Source organism: Neomonachus schauinslandi, chromosome 16, assembly GCF_002201575.2.
Source record: "Neomonachus schauinslandi chromosome 16, ASM220157v2, whole genome shotgun sequence".
Taxonomy (NCBI): Eukaryota; Metazoa; Chordata; class Mammalia; order Carnivora; family Phocidae; genus Neomonachus; species Neomonachus schauinslandi.
In genome coordinates this window covers 58211117-58233553 of record NC_058418.1, presented here as the reverse complement: position 1 = coordinate 58233553, position 22437 = coordinate 58211117, and the positions used below count along the sequence as shown (strand labels likewise).

The window sequence follows — 22437 nt, the reverse complement described above, 5'->3', positions numbered from 1 at the left end:
CGTTTCTCAAGAACCTCACCGCGTCCCTGCGCAGCAGGTACTTCTGGCCTCCCCATTTCATAGATGAGCTCGTTGAGACTGAGCTGCTGTGTGCCTTCGTCACAGCACAGGGCAGCTGATGTGAGCACTCAGGGTGTGCTGGGCCGAGAGCTGACATGCACTCACCCGCACGACTCCTGCCCCTTGTGTGTGAGGTACGGTTGTCCCTGTGTTGATGCTCCAGGAAAGCGAGGCTTGTGGGGAGGCTCAGCAATGTTGTCAGCAGAGCCTTGGACATGTATTCCCTGTTCCGTCCCCTCACCTGGCCAGGCAGAGCAATAGCACAAGCAGAGGGCCCCGTGTGTCCCTGGGGGCCTGGCTTCTAGCAGAGGCTGGTGTTGGTTGGGCCCCACAGGTGCACGAGGCCCGGCCCCACTGGCCGTGGATGTGTGCTGGAGCCCCCTCTTCTTGCCCTCTCCAGCACCTGGTCAGCCACCATGGAAAATGGGAGCAAGCTGGACAAGCCCAGCCATGTGTTGCAGGCACGTGGAGAGGCTGTCCTGGACCTGACCGAGCACAAGGTGGTCTCAGTCTTCCTGGTGCTCCTGGTGTGCGTGACTGGCATAGTGGGAAACGCCACAGTGGTCCTGGTGGTGCTGACCGCTCGCGACATGCACACCCCCACCAACTGCTACCTGGTCAGCCTGGCCCTGGCTGAGCTCACCGTGCTGGTGGCCGCAGGGCTGCCCAACGTCTCCAACAGCCTGGCTGGGCAGTGGGTCCATGGGCACGCCAGCTGCCTGGGCATCACTTACTTGCAGTACCTGGGCATCAGCGTCTCCTCCTGCTCCATCCTGGCGTTCACCGTGGAGAGGTGGGTGCTCCCCGGCCCTGCCCTGCATGCATCTCCCTCCCACAAAGCAACCAGCCGGGACTTCCCAGCTGGGAGGCTCGGAAGCTGAGCCTCAGCTGAGCAGGAGGGCTGATTTCCCCTTTCCAGAGAGGGGAGTGGGGTGGGACCCTGGAAGCCTGGGCCCGGGAAGCAGGGGTCAGAAGGACTCTTCTCTCATCTCTGCTGCTGACTTGCCTTGAGATGCCGAGGCAATCCTACATCTCCGGGCATCAGTTTCCCCACCTGGGAAGTGGGCATTTGGACTGGACATTCTCTGGGGTTCCTTCCGCTCTGATTTTAGCCCCGAGAGGTGGTGTAACCCAGAGTTAAGCATGTGGACTCCGATGCTTGCTGACTGGGTTCACACCCGGCTCTGTGCCTTCCTAGCTGCATGGTCTTGGGCAGGCTGGCCCAGAGGCTGGGTGGCTTGTTCAGGGCCACATAGAATTGGGACATAATTGAGGCCTTCGGACTTCCAAATGCTGGCCTGGTCCTGATTCTCCTGGGCTGTGGCTGTCTGGGCTCCAGTGACCTCCATCTCCTGCCTGCGCTGGTTTACCCCAGGGCCTGGCAGGGTGGGGACCCGCGTCTGAGCCGGCCGAGAAGGGAGTGTGATGTCATTGGCTGCCTCAGTTGGTGACCTTTGGAGGTGGGCAACTAAAAACCCACGGGGCTCTCGCAGAGGTCAAAGGTCTTTGAAAGGGCCCTGGGGTCCCTGGGCCTGCAGCAGACGCGGCTGAGCCTGGGGGGCCTCCAGGGGCCTCTAGCTGCAGCACTTCCTACACGCCCTCAACACGGCTGCCTGGCCCCCTGGATCTTCATGGCCTTCAAGTCCTTCCCTGACAGGACCAGATGGGGGATCTGATGGGCCAGGCTGGGTCGTGAGCGTGTGCACGCACACACACACACGTGTGCTCGTTCACACGTGCACACGCCCACGTGCCCACACAGGGCTCCCCGACCCCGCTGCCCCAGCGCCCAACACAGCCGCCCCGTGGCTGCAGGTACGTCGCCATCTGCCACCCAGTGCGGCGCAGACCGTGTGCACCGTGGCCTGGGCCAAGCGGATCGTCGCGGCGGTCTGGGGGGGTCATGTCTGTCTACTGCCCGCTCTGGTTCCTCCTGGCGGACCTGCACGTCAGCGAGAGACAGGGCCCGCAGTGCGGCTACAGAGTGTCCCACAGCCTCTACCTGCCCATCTACCTGCTGGACTTCGCCCTGTTCTTCGCCACGCCCCTGCTGGTGGCCACCGCCCTCTACCGGCTCATCGGGAGAGTCTTGTTCCAGAGCGTGCTGCCCCACCCGCCCCACCCTGGGGCCGGGCACGGTGAGGCCTGACAGGAGCCAGGAACCCAAGAGAAGCAGCCCCGGGGGCCAGGTGGGAGCCCCAGGTCTTCCAGGAAGCAGGTGGGTGAGGTCTCCGGGAGAGTTGGGTGGGATTGGCCGGAAGGTGGCTGGTGGGCAGAGAGGCAGGGAGAGGTGCGAGGCAGAGCTGGGCAGAGAGGGGATGCAGGCAGGACGCGCATTTGTTCACTCTCCACGCCGGGTTCTGGGCTCTGGGACTTGGGACCACAGGGCAGACCCACACGCAGCCTGTGGGGGACCCGGGGATGAGGTGACGCGGGACAGGGCTCAGGGAGAGGCAGGGAGGCCTCACAGAGCTGACAGCGGAGGCTAGCAAAGGGGCAGGCCAAGCATGTCCCAGGAAGCACTGGGGGGAGCAGGGTGAGGCCTGGAGGCGGACACAAGCCTGGCGCACTGGGTTGGCAGGGGGCAGCGTGAATGGTTGGGGGCTTTGACTGCAGGGAAGCAGGGGCAGCGACGGGGGCTCTGAGACAGCGGGAGCCCCACACGTGGGGAGCCTGAGACAGGTGCACACTCAGAGACATGGAGGAAGGGAGAGCACTGAGCAGGGGGGACACCTGTGACCGAGCCACACACTCGCGAGAGACAGAGACAGAGGGATGGAGAGACACAGACCCGCGAGAGGAGAGACAGAGACAGGGAGAGACAGAGCCAGGCTCACAGAGTGGCCAAGACCCTCACTCTCAGGGACATAGCTCTGGACACACAGGTGGTCACACCTCCTGGGGCAAAAGCCAGCGATGACTGCATGGTCCCCCTTCCTCACCACAATTCGGGAAGATTGCTGACATCCTGATGCTGTAAGCTGGCAAGGGAGGCTCAGAGAGGCTCATCGGGCTGCCCAGGGTCACACAGCAGGAGTCTAGGAGCTGGGATGTCACTTGGCCCTGCAAACCCCAGCACCTACACCCCCTGGAGACGGCAGCAGGGAGGGGCCCCCTGGAGACCTCTCCTCAGCTCCGGGGCCCCCAGGAGCCTCCCAGCATGGGTCAGGCTGGTAGCTGTCCCCCAGAGGCCCGGATGGGTGCCCCTTCCCCTTCCCCTTCCTGATGACCCCAACTCCCACAGACACCCTGGTCCTGGCAGACTGTCCTGGGCTGCACGGAGGTGGGCTTCGAATCCCCCCACAGGCCTTTCTGGGTCTGCGACTCACTCCTGAACTGAAGGATAGGACAGGGTGCGAGTAGGGGTCCCACCTAGAGGGTCACGGCTGCGGCTGGAGGGGGCCGTTCGGACAGTCATGAGCATGCGCGGGTTTTGGGGAGGCCTCTCTCGCCCTCCAAGCTGTGCTTCCCATCCCAGAAGGGCCACCGTGATGGTGCCACGTCCAGGGGAGCTGTCCCGGGCTCGCGGCTGCGTGGGGCCCCAAGCATCAGTGTTTGTCCCAGCTGGGAGTGTACGTGGTGTGGGGGCAGGGAGCCCTTGGGGACGCAGGGCGGTGACCAGGGAGCACCCAAGGCGGAGTGTCTCATGATCTCAGGCACCAGCACGGCCAGGAACGCCGGCCCTGGTCGGCGCCCGGGACGCAGCACGCTGCCTGGCAGATGTGCAGTCACAGATGACTCTTCCAGTGACGTTCTCGTCCGGACTCAGCACACTGCTCTGAGGCGGGAGGTGTGGCCGCCCCTTCCGGGGCATGTGCTTGGCCACCAGCCTGTCCCCGTGTCCCGCAGGTCCCCAAGATGCCGGTGGTGGTCGTGTTGCTCTTCGCATGCCCTACCGCACGCTGGTGCTGCTCAGCTCCCTGGTGGCCCAGCCCTTGCTGGACCCCCGGGTGCCCCTCTGCTGCCACACCTGCATCTCCACCAACAGCGCCGTCAACCCCATCGTCTACAGCCCCGTGTCCCAGAAGAGCCGGGACGCCTTTCGGCGCTTGTGCTGGTGTCCGTCGGGGGAGCGACGGGGGCGCGCGGCCTGCCTCACCGTCACCAGCTGCAGTGCGGCCCGAGAGACCCCCCGAAGACGCAGGAAGACAGGAGCCAGGGCTGGGGTCCTCAGGCCGTAGGGTCCCCCCCAGCAGCAGGAGCCCTCGGTCAGCAGGGTCTGAGGGCAGCCCCCCTCCTGCCCAGCGCCCTGCCTCGCCCTGCCTCCACTCCGCATCTGCTCACGTGCTGGGTCCACCTGTCCACTGGGCCAGGACAGGCACAGATGCCCCTTTAGCCCCTGGGGCCCCCGCCGCTTCCCTCCCTAGGAACACGGGCCACAGGGTGGCCTGGGTCTGGGCACTTGAAGTTCAAGTCTGGACTCCATGTGGGAATCCCTCACCTCCCCGGGAAGTAGGGGAGGAGAGGAACAGGAGCACCACCAGCCTTCACCGGTGTGACACTGTGACCTTCTACCCACCAGCACTTGTTAGGTTAAGCGTCTTTTCCAGGGGAAAGCCTGGTATTAAAGTGTTTGTCAACACTGTCCTCAGCTGTGGGTGGAGCCTGCCCAGGATTGCGTAGTTCCCTGCAGATAGAAGCTACCTGGGGCCCCATCGAAAGGCCCCCAGCTTCTACTGCAGACACCCAGAGATACTTCATGGGTCAGGGGAACCCCGACCCCAGGCCACCCCAATGCCCCTGGAGCCCCAGCCTGAAAAGCGTATCCCCCTGGAGGGGTCAGCAGGGCTGGCCCCCTCCCTAGCCCACTGCCACTGCCAAGGTGCTAAGCAGGAGCTGGGGGTGCTGGGGTGAGCAGGGAGCCCCTGAAGAGGCAGGACCGTCCCCATGTGGTGCTCCTCAATGAAGGGAGGCTCTGGGCACCCCGCCGAGCCCGCCGCTCTCACCCCAGCAACGGCCTGCTCAGTGGGACTCCCACTGTCCACGTTACGTGTGTGAGACCTGGACGCCTCCAGGCAGGCAGCCCCCACCTCCTGTGGGTGAGCCGCTGTGCTCCCGACCTCCGAGATGGGCACGTGTCCCCGACCCTGTCCCTATTCCTTTCGAGATCACTTTTCTGCTGGTCTCTGTGGTGTCCATTAAAAGCAGATTTTCCGTGGAGCGGTTTGGGAGGAGGTGTGTCTCCTGCTGGCCAAAACCCTGAGGTAAGGCGGGGAGGAGGGGATGAGACGGTGAGGCCTCGCCAGAGGATGGGTCCCAGGCCTGTGACTTTGTGACCAAGCTCAGTGGGCAAAGGTACCTGGATGTTCGTGCCTCTTCCGTCCTGTCAAGGTCAAGCTCCGTCCTTGGTGCTCAGTGGCCGGTCCTGAGTCAGTCTCGCTCTCTGAACTGTTTCTTTACTCTCTATTTTTTGCACCGGAACATCTCACTCATAGGGAGGCTGTGTTACTGTCCCTTGCCCCGGACACAGGAATCAGGAACTAATTCGTGCGCCCTGCCTACCACCCCCCCTGCCCCCCGCCAACAAAAAGTACCTCCCACGTATCTGGGAGCTCAGCAAGCTGATGGACAGGAGGGAGCCCCCTGCTCCTGCCTTTATTTCGCACACAGCCATCGGGGACCCCAAAGCTGGTGCATACCAGCCCCTCTCCATTTCACCAGTGGTCTCCTGGGACCGCATCAGAGATGCAGAGCGCTGGCCGGGGCGCCGAGGCTTGGGCGTCTGTGACAGATGGGTGAGGAGCTGCTCGGTGGCACTTGCCGCAAGCCCAGGCACCGTGAGGTAGAAGACTGGGGCAAGGAGCTCTGCGTTCAGAAGCATGCGGGGTGGGGGGTGGGCTGACAGCTGGGCCCCCCCACCCCCTAAACTGAGCCAGTGCCGCTAACAGGCAAGGCCGCCATTCAAGGCATGACGCTCTGGATCTGTTTCCCACCCCAAGCGGCTAACAGCCAAAAGCTCTCTCGTGCGGAGGCGTAACCGGTGCTCAGGGCTGGCCGTGAAATCCGCACAGACGTGTGCTGAGCTCTGATTTCTGCATGAAAATCATTCTGCTACAGCTCGGATGTGAGCTGTCCCTGTGCCGCCCACCAGAGGAGCGCGAGCCTCAGCCCCTGGACGGCGAGCGTGTGTCCAGAACGCGCCCAGAACACGCGCCCCGAGAGCGCGGGGGGTGCAAGCCCCAGGGCCGGGGGTGAGGCCGGGGGAAGCCTGGGCCATGGTTCACACCCTCGTGGTGCTGACCCCCACCTTCCGCTCTCCGGTGGGCGTGTGTGGCCTGCGTGGGGAGGGGACAGGGCCCCAGACGTGTGACCCTGGAGGAGGCGACAACTGCTCTCCCTCAGGGGACAGCTATGAGGACAGAGGGGGCGCAAGGGGCTGCGTGCTTTCCGGCACAGCGTGGGGCTCAGGCAGCCGTGGGCCTTCCTCAGGGAAATGGCTGGACCAGCTGGGCTCCCTCTGAGCTTTTTAGGACAATGGGGAACTTCACCTGTGCAAGCAGCCGAAAAACAGGGACAATGAAAAAGGCTCCACAAACCTTTTGTTTTCCAAAGTCCCCTGGGGGCCGGCTTTCTGCAGAGATCCCCTTCCCCTAATGACTTACAGGAGACTCCGGTCCGCTCTTCCTCGTGGCTCCACAAGACCCACAGATGACCCCTGGGTCACCAGGGACCAGGCCAGACCCTGCAGCTCCCTGTCCTCTGTCTCATGGTTGATTTGCTGAGACCAGCGGGACGTGGAGACCATTTCCGGATCAGCTGACCCAGATTCCCCTGATTGCAAGACAAGCCCAGCCGTGGACCACCCAGGCCCCTGTATACCACCCACCTGCCGCCTGTCTGTTCCTCCCTCCACGAGCCCAGGGCAGAACCACCTGCAGGACATGAGGTCTTCAGCCCACGGAGCTCTCCCTATTTGATGGCCTTGCTGGAATCAAGGTTCTGCTTCTGGTTCTGTGTCTCGCGTCCTCTGAGCTGAAGACGCTGTTGGCCTTTTCCACCTTTCCAAGCAGCCTCTGTTCCCTCAAAGCACGGGCACCCCCCCCCACTGTCTGGGCATGAGCCTCTGTTGGAGGCAGGCGGTGTTTTGGCTGTCAGTGTGGGACCCACGCGACCCTTCCTCGTGCCCCGCCCCCACGGCCGGCCGGGGCGGCAGGTGCGCCTAATGTGTCCACGCCATTGCCCGAGCACCCAGCAGGCACCGCGGCCCTTTTCCTCTCAATTCCCCTTCGCTAGCCCCACCCAGGCCTCGTCTGCCTGCACCCGGCGTCTCAGGCGTTTTCATGAGGGCGTTTGGTTGTCGCAGGATCGGGCGGAGCCGTTGGTGTTTAGAGCCGCCTGAAGTCGTCTGGGAGCTCGGTGACCCTCCGGGAGCTCAGTGACGATGCGCTCCCATGGCTGGACCCTCGTGGAGGTAGGACTCCTGTTTGCAAATCCGCGTGCTCTGCATGCAAACACCAAGTGCTTTTCTCGGGAAGTTCCGGGAGAGCAGGCCCTGTGAGGCCGAGGGGAGACCGCACTCCGATTTGGGGAACTTTATAGGCAGACGTGGGGGGTTTGCCCCTCAGGGCCATGCCAGGAACTTCCTCCAGATGCCTCAGGGGCAGCTCCTAGCCTGAGAGCCTCTCTCCCCGCCCCTCCGAAGACCCTAATACTTTCCCCCTTGTGCTCAATCATTGACTTCTGTGACAGCTTCTCTCCTGTTTGAGACTGAAAATGTGGTGGGGGTGGTGAGCAGTTTGCTTGTATTGCTTTGAATTTTTTGCTTGAATTCTTGTCTGGAGGCACGAATGTCCCCTAACGCTGGGTCCAGGTCTCACCCAGGATGGTGTGTGTGGTCAGGTGAGCTTGGGGAGGCCCCTTTCCTCGGGGCTCTGGTCAGGGGTGGAAGTGGGCTCGGTTGTCGAGGCGGGGCCGGGTCTGCAGCCAACACTGGCCTGAGTCAGAGCATTCCAGGTGAGGCCCTGCCCTCAACAAGGCCTTGGGGGTCTTCTTGCTGCTCTGCGTCATGAACAGAGCTGGTTCTGGAGGGTCCGAGGGCCTGAGAACCAACAAATTAAATCACAGAGAAAAACGCAGGGCAGAACCTTCCTCCAGGAGATTGACAACATGCAAATACCTGCAAATGGCACATGATTCACTCCTAGCCGCCTTATTTTGCACACCTGTAGATGGTCCCATGCTGTCCTAGAAGCCAGGTAACCACCGCAGGGGCCGGCTGGGGGCGGGCAGGACACCGGCAGCCTTGCTTAGTTCTGGAACATTCTCAGGCCATGAGCACCTGCCCACGGCCCCCTCCCCCGCTCCCGTGGCAGAACACATGGGCTCTGTCTCCCACCAAGCTGAGATAGCTTCAAAACCCTCTGCCACCCAGTATGCCCTGGTGCACCTACTGTTCATTCCAGGTGCTGCATTTTCTGAAGCCTTCTGTCACCCTACACCCATCGTCTCCTTCTAGGAGCAGGGGTGACCTCTCCTCCCTCCTCCCTGCAAGGACTAGGTGCTGAAGAGGAGCATGGGGACCCTGGTCCAGGCCACAGCTGCGGGCCACGGGAGCAACCGGGGAGGGACGAGTGATGGAGCGCTAAGGGGGGGGGGGGGGGGGGGTGGGGCGGGGGGGGGGGGGGGGGTGGTTCTTGGCAGGTGTGCTCCATCCAGCGCGGGCACGGAGTTCCCAGCGCTTTACCAGGGAGAACAAGTTTGCATCCCTCAGGCCTCTGACTCCGTCTGGCTTAAGCAGAGGGATCTGGTGGGTCCACAGGAATTGCCCAGGAGGTGGGAAGCTGGCATCCAGGGGGGAGTGACACTGCCTCAGTCACCCATGGAGAAGGGCCAAACGTTAACCCGTCCTGTGGTTGAGCGTGGGGTCGAGAGGGGCTGCTCCTGGGCAGGCACAGGGGAGAGGTGCCTGTGCTGACCCCCCCAGTGGTGGCTTCCCAAGTTAGAGCTTGGGGGGATAGAGGCTGGGGAGACGTGGGGGGAGGGGGCGGGTTAGAGTCATGCTGGGGCAGGAGAGCCTGGGTGGCCGCCGCGCCTCTCCACGTCTTGGTCCCTCGTTTTCTGCTTGGAATGGCCCTCTGGGTGCTCTGAGGATGAGGGAGGAGAGTCCTGGAATGCACTCTGGTGGGGAGGGGGCCACTGGGGACCCAGCTCTGTGGCCTGGGCCAGTGGAGGCCACTTCCTGTGCAGGGGACCCAGGCCCCAAAGAGGTGACCTGGGAGGGAGGCCTTAGTAGAGGTGAGGGGGTCAGAATGGAGGGCCGGACTTGCATGGCTGGGGGCTGCGGAGATCCCCCACCCCCGCCTGGCCCTGTGTGGGGTGGGCGGTCTTCCCAGACTCCTGCCTGCAGAGACAGGAGGGGCGGGACCCCAGGGTACCCCGGGCGTGTGAGGCACAAGGGCTCCGGGCTCCGCACGTACCTCGTTAACGTCGCCCAGTCTCCAGTTTCTTCTTCTTCGGCAAAACAGCTCACTCCCGTGACCTGGGGTGAGGGGTGGGGGTGGGTGAGTGTTTAATCTAGTGGTTCTCAAAGTGTGGTCCACAGAACCCTCAAGGTCTGTGACCTCAAATAGCAGGACTGTCTTTTCATAAGTTGACCTTTGCCCTGCAGGGACAGAGCGGCTGTGGTCCCAGGCTGTGCTCAGGGCTCCACGTGCATGGCGTAGGAAACACGGCTTCCGGAGCCTGTCCTACATGAGGCAGCGACAAATACCAGTGGTTTTTCGTCTTGAATTCTTTTTTTAATATTTATTTGAGAGCTTGTGAGTGAGCATAAATGGCGGTGGGTGGGGGAGCAGGGAGCCCGACGCGGGGCTCGATCCCGAGACCCTGAGATCATGACCCGAGCCGAAGGCAGACGCTTAACGACGGAGCCCCCCAGGCGCCCCTTGAATTCTTTTCAGTGTTTTGTAGTGACAAGATGGGAAGTCACCTGAAATGTTCCACATCTATCACTGGGAGCGAAGTGGGAGGATGAGGCGCATAGCGCGGTGACAGGGCTGCCCGGGAGCGAGGCTGTGCGGGGGCTCCGGAGGCTGAGCCGTGAGCCTGCGGCGTCCGCGTCTCCTTTCTTTTCTTTCTTTCTTTCTTCTTTTTTTTTTTTTTTTTTCTGGTTTTGAGTTTTTGTTTATTTGAGAGAGAGAATGAGATAGAGCATGAGGGGGGGAAGGTCAGAGGGCGAAGCAGACTCCCTGCCGACCAGGGAGCCAGATGCGGGACTCAATCCCGGGACTCCAGGATCTTGACCTGAGCCGAAGGCAGTGGCTTAACCAACTGAGCCACCCAGGCGCCCCCGCGTCTCCTTTCTTGTGTGCCTTCCACTCGCTTGCTTGGGTGAAACATGCGGTGAGGGTGAGGACAGACTTGCTCAGAACGTGGAACCCTAAGCCACGGGACCCTGCAGCTCCCCTTCAGGATGGCCCCAGAAGCCCCTGAAGCCAGTGTGTCACACAGGTGTCCCTGTGCAGAAGGTGGACACGGCCTCAGCCCATCAGCGGCCGAGCGGACACACAAAGCGCACGCGAAGCTCTGCCCATGGCGGGGAATACCACTGAGCCATCAGAAGGGATGAAACACGGATTTGTCGCACCGAGAAATCTGGACAACATGCCGGGCCACAGAAGCCCGTCACAGAGTGCCACGTGGTCTATGATGCCACTTCTGGAAACGTCCAGAGAAGACATCCACCGAGGCGCAGAGCGGGCTGGCAGTGGCCGGGGCCGTGGGAGGGGGAAGGGGAGTGGGCGGCCACGGGCCCGGGCCTCTCTTGGGGGGAGTGAAAATGTCTCGGACGGAGTTGGAGGTGGCAGTTGGGATGGGCCCCCTGACAGGAACTTCCCTCAGAAGGAGGAAGGAAGGAGGAGGAAGAGCAGAGGGCCGGTTGCCGGAGATGGTCCAGCTGAGCCAGTCCCTCCCGAGCACAGCTTCTGGCCGACCGAGCTCCAGCATCGGGGATTTAGTCTCCGGACGGGAACGCGGTCCGGCCGGTGTTCCCACAGGACCTGGCCGATGTGCTCGGGTACCTGTCCCCGTGACCCGGGGCAGGGCAGTCGCTGTCTTTCTGACGGCAGCGGGAGAGGACCATCACGGAGCTACACGCCCGAGTCCACATTCCCCAGCAGGGCCCTCAGCTCTGAGCCCTCGTCCTCCCAGCGCCGCCCCCCCAGCGCCCCCCGCACACCCTGGCTTTCCCGGCCTTTCCCACTCTTCAAAGATTCTGAAGCTTTAAAAAGTCGCCCGAGAGCGCCACCCGACGCCGTGGTTGTTGAGCAGGAATGTCCGTGGGGCTCCAGCAGAGCGGTGCTGGAGTCGGAAACATTCACCAACACGCCTGTCGCGGACACAGCCTAGCCACTCCTGTGGCCACCACGCTGGCATGGCTCCCGGCCGGCGGCCCAGGTTCCCCGTCCCTGCCCGCAGGCTGAGGACCAAGAAGCAGAACAGAGCTCTCATTTCACAGCGGGGAAACTGAGGCCCAGGCGAGGAAGGGACAGGCCCAAGGTCGTACACGGGCCGCGGTCCAGGCCTGGCGGTCCTGATGCTCACGGGACGGCCTCCATCACAGCAAGCCCCACCCAGATCCAGATGCTCCCGGGGTGTCCCCCTCGGCTTGCTGATAGTGCGTGTGTCCTAGCCACGGAGAGGCATCTGCTGTGGCTTTGTCCTCCTGGAGGGCAGGCAGGGCTCTGCGGCCGCCTCTGCCCGCCTCTCAGCCCGCCTGGCCCTGGAGTGTCCCTGGAGCTGGACTCTGAGGCCAGGCTGGGGAGGGGCCCCGGGGGCTCAGCCACGGCCCCCACCATGGCCCGGTGTCTCCAGCTTACAGTGTGAACCACACAATCAGAATCCAAACCGGCCCCATGAGCTGAGCTGTCTGTCCCTCCTGCTGGCTTGATTCAGCACCTCTGAAACTTACTTTGAGGTCAGGAGTGCGTGAGTACACGTGTCTCAGGCTGCTATGACAAAGTGCCCCAAACGGGGGGCTTAGAGCAACGGAGACAGGGCCCGAGTCTGAAGTCAGTCTCACTGGGTTGAAACCCAGGTGTCGCAGGCCGCGCTCCCTCCAAGGCTCCAGGGGAGGGTCCGTCCCACCTCTCCCAGCTCCTGGGGGACTCTCGGGGGCTCCAGGCATCCCTAGGCTGTGGCCAAGTGCGCCCAGTCCCTGCCTTTGTCATCACACGGCCTCCAGCTTCCGTGTGTGTCTTGGCATGGGCTCGCCCAGAGAGTCCAGCATAATCGCTGCATCTCAAGACCTCTGATTTACTCTCATCTGCAGAGACCCTTTTTCCAAATAAGGTCACACTTGTCGGCTCTGGGGTGGGCATCTATTTTAGGGGCCACAGCAAGTGTGGATGACCAGACCAGATTCTGATCTGAGGCTACCCCGTGGTCTGTGCTCGGCGCTATGAGATTAGGAGGAGGAATAAGATCAGTGGCCCCTTGGTGTGTCTGTGCCTTAATTTCTCTTTCTCCAGCGGCGTGTGTAGTCCAGGTGGGTCCCACATCTGAGTCACTCACCGTCACCCCGAGCCCTCAGCTTTCCTGTCCTTTCCCTGTAAATGGGGCTACAAACAGAGCCTCCCCTGGGTGCCCCTGGGCAAGACGCCGTACGCACGGTGCTTGGTGGCAGCCTGGCCTGCGGTGAGCTCCTCAAAATGGGCAGCTTTTAGCACGAAACATGGCTGAGAATCCCCGGGGGAATGAAGGCCTGGGCTCCTTGTGAGGTCAGAGCAGCAAATTCTGGTACAAAGTGCTTTGTAAACCGTGGTGTGGTCGTTGGGGGGGCCGCAGGGATGGATGGCACACCTTGGTGGCGACCTTGCGTCCCGGAAGCCTGCTCGTCTGGAGCGAGCCCTCGGTCTGCCCGTGCTCAGCTGCACAGCGGGCCCAGCAGGTGCGTCTGCTAGGGTCCAAGGCGGGCTTCCCAGGACGCGGTCCACAGAAAGGGAGAAAACCACTCATCCGACCAGAGATCCAAACCCAACCACAAAACCAGACATCCGATGCAGAAATGGGCAAAGGACATGAATCCTGGTTTCTCTGGAGAAGATGTACAGCGGCCAGTGAGCACACGACGAGATGGTCCACGTCACACACCATCGTGGCACTGCCCCCACAGCCACAATGATGGTTGCTGCCTGAAACTCAAGCGTGGTGAGGATGTGCAGGACCTGGGAGTTTTGTGCCCTGTGAGGAATGCAAGGAGGTGCAGCTGCTGTGGGAAACAGTGTGGTAGTTCCTAAAAAAATAAACACAATTACCACACAACCCAGCGGCTCCACGACTGGGTACACACCCGTGAGTTTTGGAAGCAGGGTCTTGGAGAGCTCCTTGCACCCCCACGTTCACAAGAGCGTTGCTCACAATAGTCAAAGGGTGGGAGCAACTTGTGTCCATTTTTGGATGAGGCACGAAGCAAAGTGTGGCCCATCCACGCAGTGGAACATTACTCAGCCTTAAAAAGGAAGACTATTCTGACACTCGCCATAGCATGGGTGGACCTGGGGGGGACGGTGCTCAGTGAGGTCAGCCCGTCACGGAGGACAGACACGGCAAGATGCCACTTGCATGAGGTCCCTGCAGGAGTCAGCTCCACAGAGCCAGGAATGGATGGGGCGCTGGGGCCAGGGAGGTTGGGTTTCATGGGGACAGATTTAGGAAGATGGAAACGTTCTGTGGATGGTTGGAGGTGGCCGTGTGTGTGTGCTTGGCGCCCTGGGGCTGCACGCTTGGAAGCAGTGAAGGCAGGCAGGCCGGTTGGACCTGCAGCAAACAGGTGTTTAGAAAGGGGGAGCCCAGTCAGATGTGCTCTGTGAGGGCATTCTGCTCTTGAACCAGGGCCAGCTACCCCAACCATGTCGAGTCCCCTTTGCAGATGCTGGATATTTTGGGGGGTTCTGCAGTGGTGGACTCGAGGCAGCGGGTGTCCACAAACTCTGACTTGAGCCCTGTGTGCACCTCAGCCCGGGCTCTGGGGACACAGGGTGATACATAAGACCGTGCAGGGGCTCCCCTGAGCTCCCAGCCCCAGGCAAAGCCTAGGAGCTTCTGGGGCCCAGGGTGCAGGGAGATGGGAGATGGGAGACCGAGCGAGAGAGCTACTGGAGTAAGATGCAGAGAGGAGGAGTATTTAGATCTGGAACAGAAAAGTGGGAATTCAGATGAAATTCTGCTTAAAGATTATATGCTCCATCCTGCTGTCATTCAGCAAGACGGAAAAGGCCAGTGTTTGCAGAAGGAGGGGGAGGAAGTTGCTGCCGGGAGGGGGGCTGTGGGGCGCTGGGGGTTGGCTGGAGCTGAGGAACACTGGGAAGGGTGCAGGCGCTGGGGCCATCAGGCAGGGCTGGGTCAGACGGGGGCCATCGGCAGGGGGGCGGAGGCGGGAGGCAGCAGGTGCAGGGGAGGGAGCTGCAGCCAGTGTGGACGGGACAGACCCAGCCAGAAGTGGGAGTCCTTCACTCGCTCGCTCACGTTGGTGCCGTCTGTGAGGGGACACAGGCGAGGGCACTGGGCATCATGTCACCCGCATGAGATGAGCCTCCAGGTAGAGGCCTGACCTGGTCAGGGGGCCGGGAGGCTGCAGAGGCTCCTGAGGGGTGAAGTCCCAGCAGCCACAGGAAACTCCTACAGGGACAGTGTCCTGGTCCAACCAGGGCCCCCAGTGACCCATTCGGACACCTGCTCTTCTCTTCTCGCTGCGGGGGCTGTCAACATTTTATATCTGCTGAATGTGGCTGGCATGAGGTGTGTGTGTGCGGCTTTCTCGAACAGCGCGGGCCACAGCCTCCATGTGCCTGTTTCACCAGCTTTACATCGCAGCTTCGAGGGGCAGGCCAAAGTGTCCCTTCACTCGCAGTGCTTAAAAAGTGTGGCTTTGAAAGGTTGGTTCAACACCTGCAAATCAATCAATGTGATACAATCCATTAATAAAAGAAAGAATAAGAACCATATGATCCTCTCAATAGATGAGAAAAAGCATTTGACAAAGTACAGCATCCTTTCTTGATCAAAACTCTTCAGGGCGCCTGGGTGGCTCAGTCGGTTAAACGACTGCCTTCGGCTCAGGTCATGATCCTGGAGTCCCGGGATCGAGTCCCGCATCGGGCTCCCTGCTTGGCAGGGAGTCTGCTTCTCCCTCTGACCCTCCCCCCTCTCATGTGCTCTCTCTCTCATTCTCTCTGTCAAATAAATAAATAAAATCTTTAAAAAAAAAAAAAACTCTTCACAGTGTAGGGATAGAGGGTACATACCTCAATATCCTAAAAGCCATCTATGAAAAACCCACAGTGAATATCATTCTCAATGGGGAAAAACTGAGAGCTTTCCCCCTGAGGTCAGGAACACGGCAGGGATGTCCACTATCACCACTGCTGTTTAGCATAGTACTAGAAGTCCTAGCCACAGCAATCAGACAACAGAAAGAAATCAAAGGCATCCAAATTGGTAAAGAAGTAGTGAAACTCTCACTCTTTGCAGATGATATGATACTTTATGTGGAAAACCCAAAAGACTCCACCCCAAAACTGCTAGAACTCATACAGGAATTCAGTAAAGTGGCAGGATATAAAATCAATGCATAGAAATCAGTGGCATTCCTATACACCAACAAGATAGAAAAAAGAGAAATTAAGGAATCGATCCCATTTGCAATTGCACCCCAAACCATAAGATACCTAGGAATAAATCTTACCAAAGAGGCAAAGAATCTGTACTCAGAAAACTATAGAATACTCATGAAAGAAATTGAGGAAGACACAAAGAAATGGAAAAACGTTCCATGCTCATGGATTGGAAGAACAAATACTGTGAAGATGTCAATGCTACCTGGAGCAATCTACACATTCAGTGCAATCCCCATCAAAATACCATCCACTGTTTTCAAAGAAATGGGACAAATAATCCTAAAATTTGTATGGAACCAGAAAAGACCCCAAATAGCCAGAGGAATGTTGAAAAAGAAAAGCAAAGCTGGCGGCATCACAATTCCGGACTTCCAGCTCTATTACAAAGCTGTCATCATCAGGACAGTATGGTATTGGCACAAAAACAGACACAGAGATCAATGGAACAGAATAGAGAGCCCAGAAATGGACCCTCGACTCTATGGTCAACTCATCTTTGACAAAGCAGGAAAGAATGTCCAATGGAAAAAAGACGGTCTCTTCAACAAATGGTGTTGGGAAAATTGGACAGCCACATGCAGAAGAATGAAACTGGACCATTTCCTTACACCACACACAAAAATAGACTCCAAATGGTTGAAAGACGTCAATGTGAGACAGGAGTCCATCAAAATCCTAAAGGAGAACACAGGCAGCAACCTCTTCGACCTCAGCCGCGGCAACTTCTTCCTAGAAACATCGCCAAAGGCAAGGGAAACAAAGGCAAAAATGAACTATTGGGACTTCATCAAGATAAAAACCTTTTGCAACGCAAAGGAAACAGTCAACAAAACCAAAAGACAACCGACAGAATGGGAGAAGATATTTGCAAATGACATATCAGATAAAGGGCTAGTATCCAAAATCTATAAAGAACTCATCAAACTCAACACCCAAAGAACAAAGAATCCAATCAAGAAATGGGCAGAAGACATGAACAGACATTTTTCCAAAGAAGACATCCAAATGGCCAACAGACACATGAAAAAATGTTCAATATCACTTGACATCAGGGAAATCAAAATCAAAACCTCGATGAGATACCACCTCACACCAGTCAGAATGGCTAAAATTAACAAGTCAGGAAAGGACAGATATTGGCGGGGATGCAGAGAAGGGGGAACCCTCCTACACTCTTGGTGGGAATGCAAGGTGGTGCAGCCACTCTGGAAAACTGTATGGAGGTTCCTCAAAAAGTTGAAAATAGAGCTACCCTGCCACCCAACAATTGCACTACTGGGTTTTTACCCCAAAGATACAAATGTAGTGATCTGAAGGGGCACGTGCACCCCAATGTTTATAGCAGCAATGTCCACAATAGCCAAACTGTGGAAAGAGCCTAGATGTGCATCAACAGATGAATGGATAAAGAAGAGGTGGTGTATATATATACACAATGGAATATTATGTAGCCATCAAAAACCCCGAAATCTTGCCATTTGCAACAATGTAGATGGAACTGAAGGATATTATGCTAAGCGAAGTGAGTCAGACAAGGACAAGTATCGTATGATCTCACTGATACGAGGAATTTGAGAAACAAGACAGAGGATCATAGGGGAAGGGAGGGGAAAATGAAACAAGACGAAACCAGAGAGGGAGACAAACCATAAAAGACTCAATCTCAGGAAACAAACTGAGGGTTGCTGGAGGGGAGGGGGGTGGGAGGGATGCGGGGGCTGGGTGATGGACACTGGGGAGGGTATGTGCTATGGTGAGCGCTGTGAACTGTGTAAGACTGATGAACCACAGACCTGTACCCCTGAAACCAATAATATGTTCTATGTTAATAAAAAATTTTTTTAAAAAGTGGCTTTGAGGAAAAGCGTAGAAGACCTGATGACTTTGGGGCTGCGAGCCTCCCAGGGTTGGTCCCTGTGTGTGGTGCGTGGTCCGGACCAGGCGAGCCTCACCCACTGTCCTGCCGCTCATGGGTGCCCGCCGCCCGCATAACAACCGGAGATGCAGGTTTTGTCTTCAGGGAGCCTGTGTCTGAGGTGGGAGGTAAAATCCACACGTAAACAGCAATCATTCCACGTATAAATTTGTGGGGCAGGTGTTTCCTGCAGCTGTGGGGGGAAAGGACCCCATAGCCTGGCAGCCTGGTGCAGCAGGACTGTGTTCTTGCTCGTCCTGGGGGCTGCGAGTCTGCGATCCGGGTGTGGGCCGGCCGCCGCTGGAGGCTCTGGTTTGGGGGGCTGTGCTCTCCTCCCCCAGCACCTGTGGGTAGGGCCATCCTTGGCATCCCTTGGCTCGTGGCCGCCGGCTCTGCCTCTGTTGTCCCGCGGGGTGCTGGGTGTCTGTCCTCTTAGGAGGACACCCATGATTGGATCAGGGCCCACCCCGCTCCAGCACGACCCCTCTTAACCTGATTATCTCTGCAAAGACCCTATTTCCAGAAACGGTCCCAGTCAGAGGTACCGGGGGTTACAATGTGGACATACCACTTTGGGGGACACAATTCACCCCATCTCGGCCCCCACATGAGGTTCCTGAGCAGTGGGCAGGATTTCAGTGTGGAGAAGATCTGGAAGGGCCCCCCAGATTGAGGGGACAGCACACAGGAAGGTGTGGGGGGCTGTGGGGGGGAGCAGGGTGTCGTGGGCAGGTGGATGTGGGGAGGGGAGGGCGAGGCTCCTGGACGGGCTTGTGAGCGGTGTCACATGTCACAAGAGGAGTTAGACCCTGGGGGGATGCTGCCGGCTGGGTGTCCCACAACAGAACCCCTGCTTCCTGGAGAGATGGCCCGGCCGCGTCCCCTGTCAGGGGCAGCCAGGAGAGCCAGGGTTCAGCCCTACCGACCTCATGACTCAGAGCTGTCCCTGCCCGGCGGCCCATGAGCACATTTAAAGCAAGACAGACGCCCGTCCATGGATGGGCTCCAACAAAACGTGGCATGTCCACACGGTGGAGCAGCACTCAGCCTCAAACCGGAGCCACGCTCTGACGCACACGGACCTGGGAGTGTGGGAGCGAGGGAAGCCAGGCGCGGGGCCCCGTGTGCTTAGCTCACGTCCACGAAACGTCCAGAACAGGCAAACCCGTGGGGCCAGGTAGTGGAGGAGTGGTGGCTGGGTGAGGGGGGCTGGGGAAGGAGGGGAGTGACACCAGTGGGTCCGGGGTTTCCTCGGGGTGATGGAATGAGAGGCGGTGGTGCACATCACTGCGAATGTGCCAAATGCCGCTGAATCATGCACATGAAGAGTGGACTTCGTGTCTTGACGGTTTGATCTCCAAGACATTACAAGAGGAGAGGGGCGTGGGGAAGCTGCCCCCGGTGTCCCTGGGTGATCTGTGCCCCGCTGGGGCCGGTCAGAACCGGCCGTATTCGCCCCGTTGGTGGCAGAGCGGAGTTCGGTGGGCACCAGGCCCGGGTGGGAGGGCGATGGAGGCACGCACGGTGCTGGGAGTGGGAGACCCCAAACTGGGCCGCACCCCGTGGCAGGAGACGGAGGAAGCTCCCTTAGCTCTGCGCAGAGTTTGGGTGGGGCTCTGAGGGAATGAGCAGGTGCGGGGGGCCTTCGGGAAGGTCGCCCGTGGACCAGTGTTTCCGGGGAGAGGCAAGGGCATAGTAGGGGCTCAGTGCGCAGAAGAGTCCTGTGTCTTCCCAGATGGAAGGGTTCCGATCAGGGCCCTGGGGCCGCCTGCAGGCCTCAGGACAGGATAGGACAGGGGCCGGCTCCACGGGCGCCCCGGTCTCCATGCCCTGCTCCCCAGCCCCTGCGGGCACCTCACCCCTCCCCAGGCTCAGAGCAGCCCAGAAGTTCTCACTGCTATTTAAATGAGTATTCCCCAGAAAGCTGCATTCCCGAGGATCTAACAGGGTGGAAGAGACGTGCTTCCTCTGTTGTTTTGATTGAGCCATTGAAAGTCAGCCCAAGGATTTCAGACATTACGGTTAAAGTGAGACAGCAGGATGACTCCTTTTGTGCAGTTGACTCTGACATGGGACCTATTCTTAGACGGAGAAACCGATTTTATTCTGCTTTGGTATTTTTAGCGTATTTTGAAACCCAAGCCTCATCTCTTCTCTGTCATGCGAGTTTTGGTGGCTTCTGGCTAAAGCGGACAGATTTGGGCGCCCATTTGTGGTATTTGTGATAAAGTTAGAGGTGCACAGGGGGTCCTGCCTGGCGCTGAAGCTGCCTGCGCCTTTCACCACTAGGACCCTCTGTTTCTTCTTCTGTAAAACAAAGCGGGGGCTAGAAGTGTTCCGATGGGAGCAGATGTTCCCAAACCTTGATCCATGGATCTGTGCTTTTGTGCAAACGGTTTCATGAGTCTGCAGTGAAATGAGGAAAAGGAAAGTCGGGGATTTCGTGAAATTGAATTAATTTCTTATAAAAAAACTGTCTTTTGTTCTGAGTTCTGTCTTCCTAACATTTTTGATGTTAACATGTGTTATTAGGAAACACTGAAATGATTAACCTGTAGTTAAAAAAATCAGCATCTGGAAAAGCAGAAAAGAAAGTGACCCCAGAGCAGTTGGCGACCATTCCCTGGTTGGTGAATTTATAAAGTCTGAGGACCCTGCTGTGGGGGCTCGACCTTCCAGCGTCCAGCTCCGAGTCCCCGTGCTGACCCCCTCGGATGGGCCCCAGAGGCCCCGGCGGGGAGGGAGGGGCTGGGGGCCCAGCTGTCGGGGCAGCCAGATCGCAGGGGCAGTGGGCAGGTGGGCCCCCCCCAGACTGGGCCCCTCAGGGGTCCATCGAGCAGCGGTCCCGCTCTGAGCTGGAGTAAAGGAGGGTCCCCGGGGTTCCATGGCTGACGCTGCGTGGGAGGAAGGCACCGGACCCTGGGGGAGGCGAGGGGGCAGGAGGTGGGGCGCTGGCCCCGGGGTGGGGCAGTCTTTGAGGATGACGGTGGGTCTGCCACTGATCTGGGAGGGTGTGGTGGGAGCCAGCGGCCGGCACTGTGGCCCCAGTGGCTGTTTCTGTGGGGCCAGTGGGACCCTCCCATTTACAGGAGGCCAGGGACGCTGAGGGCGTCAGCCTTTGTGTTTTGTTTTTTTCTGGAGAGAGGGATGAGGGGCCGTGGGAGAGAGAGAGAGAATCTTAAGCAGGCTCCTCGCTCAGCGCCACCAACGGAACCGTCCAGGCGCTGCTAGGGAGTCGGCCTGGAGCTCCCACCCCCGGGCCTTGGAGGCCTCGTGAAGGTCACCTGTCTGCCATGCTGTGTCCCTGGCCTCCAGTCTCTCTGAGCCCACCCAGAATCTCTGTGCCCCCAGCTCTGCTCCTGTCACCCCCGGGAAAGGGGCGTTCATTCCTGCTGCTCAAGGTGCCCGACTGCCCCAGTGCCCACGGATGTGGACAAGGTCGCTCCTTCACTAGCTGTTGGCCGGGTGAGGGCACGGGGGTCCGGGAATGAACGCCCAAAGTCGGGCGGCTGGGAGGGGCCGAGGAGGGGATGAGCTGGGGTGTCTGAGGCCAGAGGTCATTCCTATAATTTTTAGACGCCAATGATCTTCAGCTGGTGTTCTCTCACCTTCAAGATGAACGAGAAGTTATAGGGACGGTCAGGGCATCTGCACAGACATTTCTCCAAAGTTACGTGGACGGCCAAGAGCCGTCAGGGAGACCCCACCTCACGCCCCCGAGGACGGCGGGACCTCGCACTCGGCGGCTGGGGACAGGGGGTGGGGGGCAGCCGCCACGCTGGACCGTCTGCCGGGACCTGCGAAGGTGAACCCCCGAGTCCCCCTGCTGCACGTCCACCAGGTGAAACCAGACCCGCGTCCACGCAAACACTCGCATGTGGCGACGTTATTCGCAACAGCGGGACGGCGCCAACAGCCGAAGCATCTGTTACCTACTGAGCGACCAGGACGCGGTCCATGCACATGATGCTGTTGTGGCCAGCCCTAAACCCTCGGGGCTCTGACTCCTGCCACAGCGCGGACAGCCACTGAGCGGGGGGCTGGACACAGGGCGGCGAGCGGTGGGAGGCGCGTCCGCGAGGCGCCCATGACAGGCAGGTCCACAGGGTCAGAAGGCAGGTGGCCCAGGGCTGGGGAGGGGACGGGCCAGGGGGCGGTGGCTGAGGGGCACAGGGCTCCTTGTGGTGGTGATGGCCACTGAATTGTCCACGTACGTGGGTGGATTGTATGGCAGGCAGGTGGTACCTCAGTAAAGCTGCTAGAAAGACCACTTGTCTCAGCCTCCCAGCATCGTTCTGAGACACGGCGGGTCTGCGTGTTGGGGCTTTGAAGAGACCAGTCACCGAGGTGCCCGACTGTCCAGGGCACAGCCGGGCAGGGCCTGGGGGCTCAGCCGTCCCCTTGGAGGGCGAGGGAACAGTCAGTGAGACCCTAGCTCTGGAGGGTGGGGGGCTGCCGCTGGGGCCCTCGTATGATCCTGCAGCCCCACGCGGGGCGCCATGTCTGCATGCCTTCCAGCCCGTCACCTCCAGTAGTGGGCGGGGGTGGTGGTGGGGGGGCCCAGGTTCCTCCATAAAACTTCCCTTTCCCTCTCCTTCCCCCTCCCCTTCCCCCTCCCCTTCCCCCTCCCCTTCCCCTTCCTCCTCCCCTTCCTCCTCCCCCCTCTTCCTCCTCCTCCCCCTTCCTCCCTCCTTCCTCCCCTTCCTCTCCCTCCTCCCTTCTCCTTCCCTCCTCCCTCCCCTTCCTCTCCCTGCTTCCTCCCTCCCTTCCCTCTCCCTTCTCCCTGCTTCCTCTCTCCCCTTCCTCTACCTCCCTCCCTGCCCTTCCTCTCTCTACCTCCTTCCTCCC

The 22437-nt window shown here is 59.6% G+C and overlaps 1 pseudogene; it reads left to right on the top strand.

The window, feature by feature from the left end:
• The first annotated feature begins 476 nt into the window (after positions 1 to 476).
• Positions 477 to 4241, top strand: LOC110593762 (annotated as a pseudogene).
• Positions 4242 to 22437: the final 18196 nt, after the last annotated feature.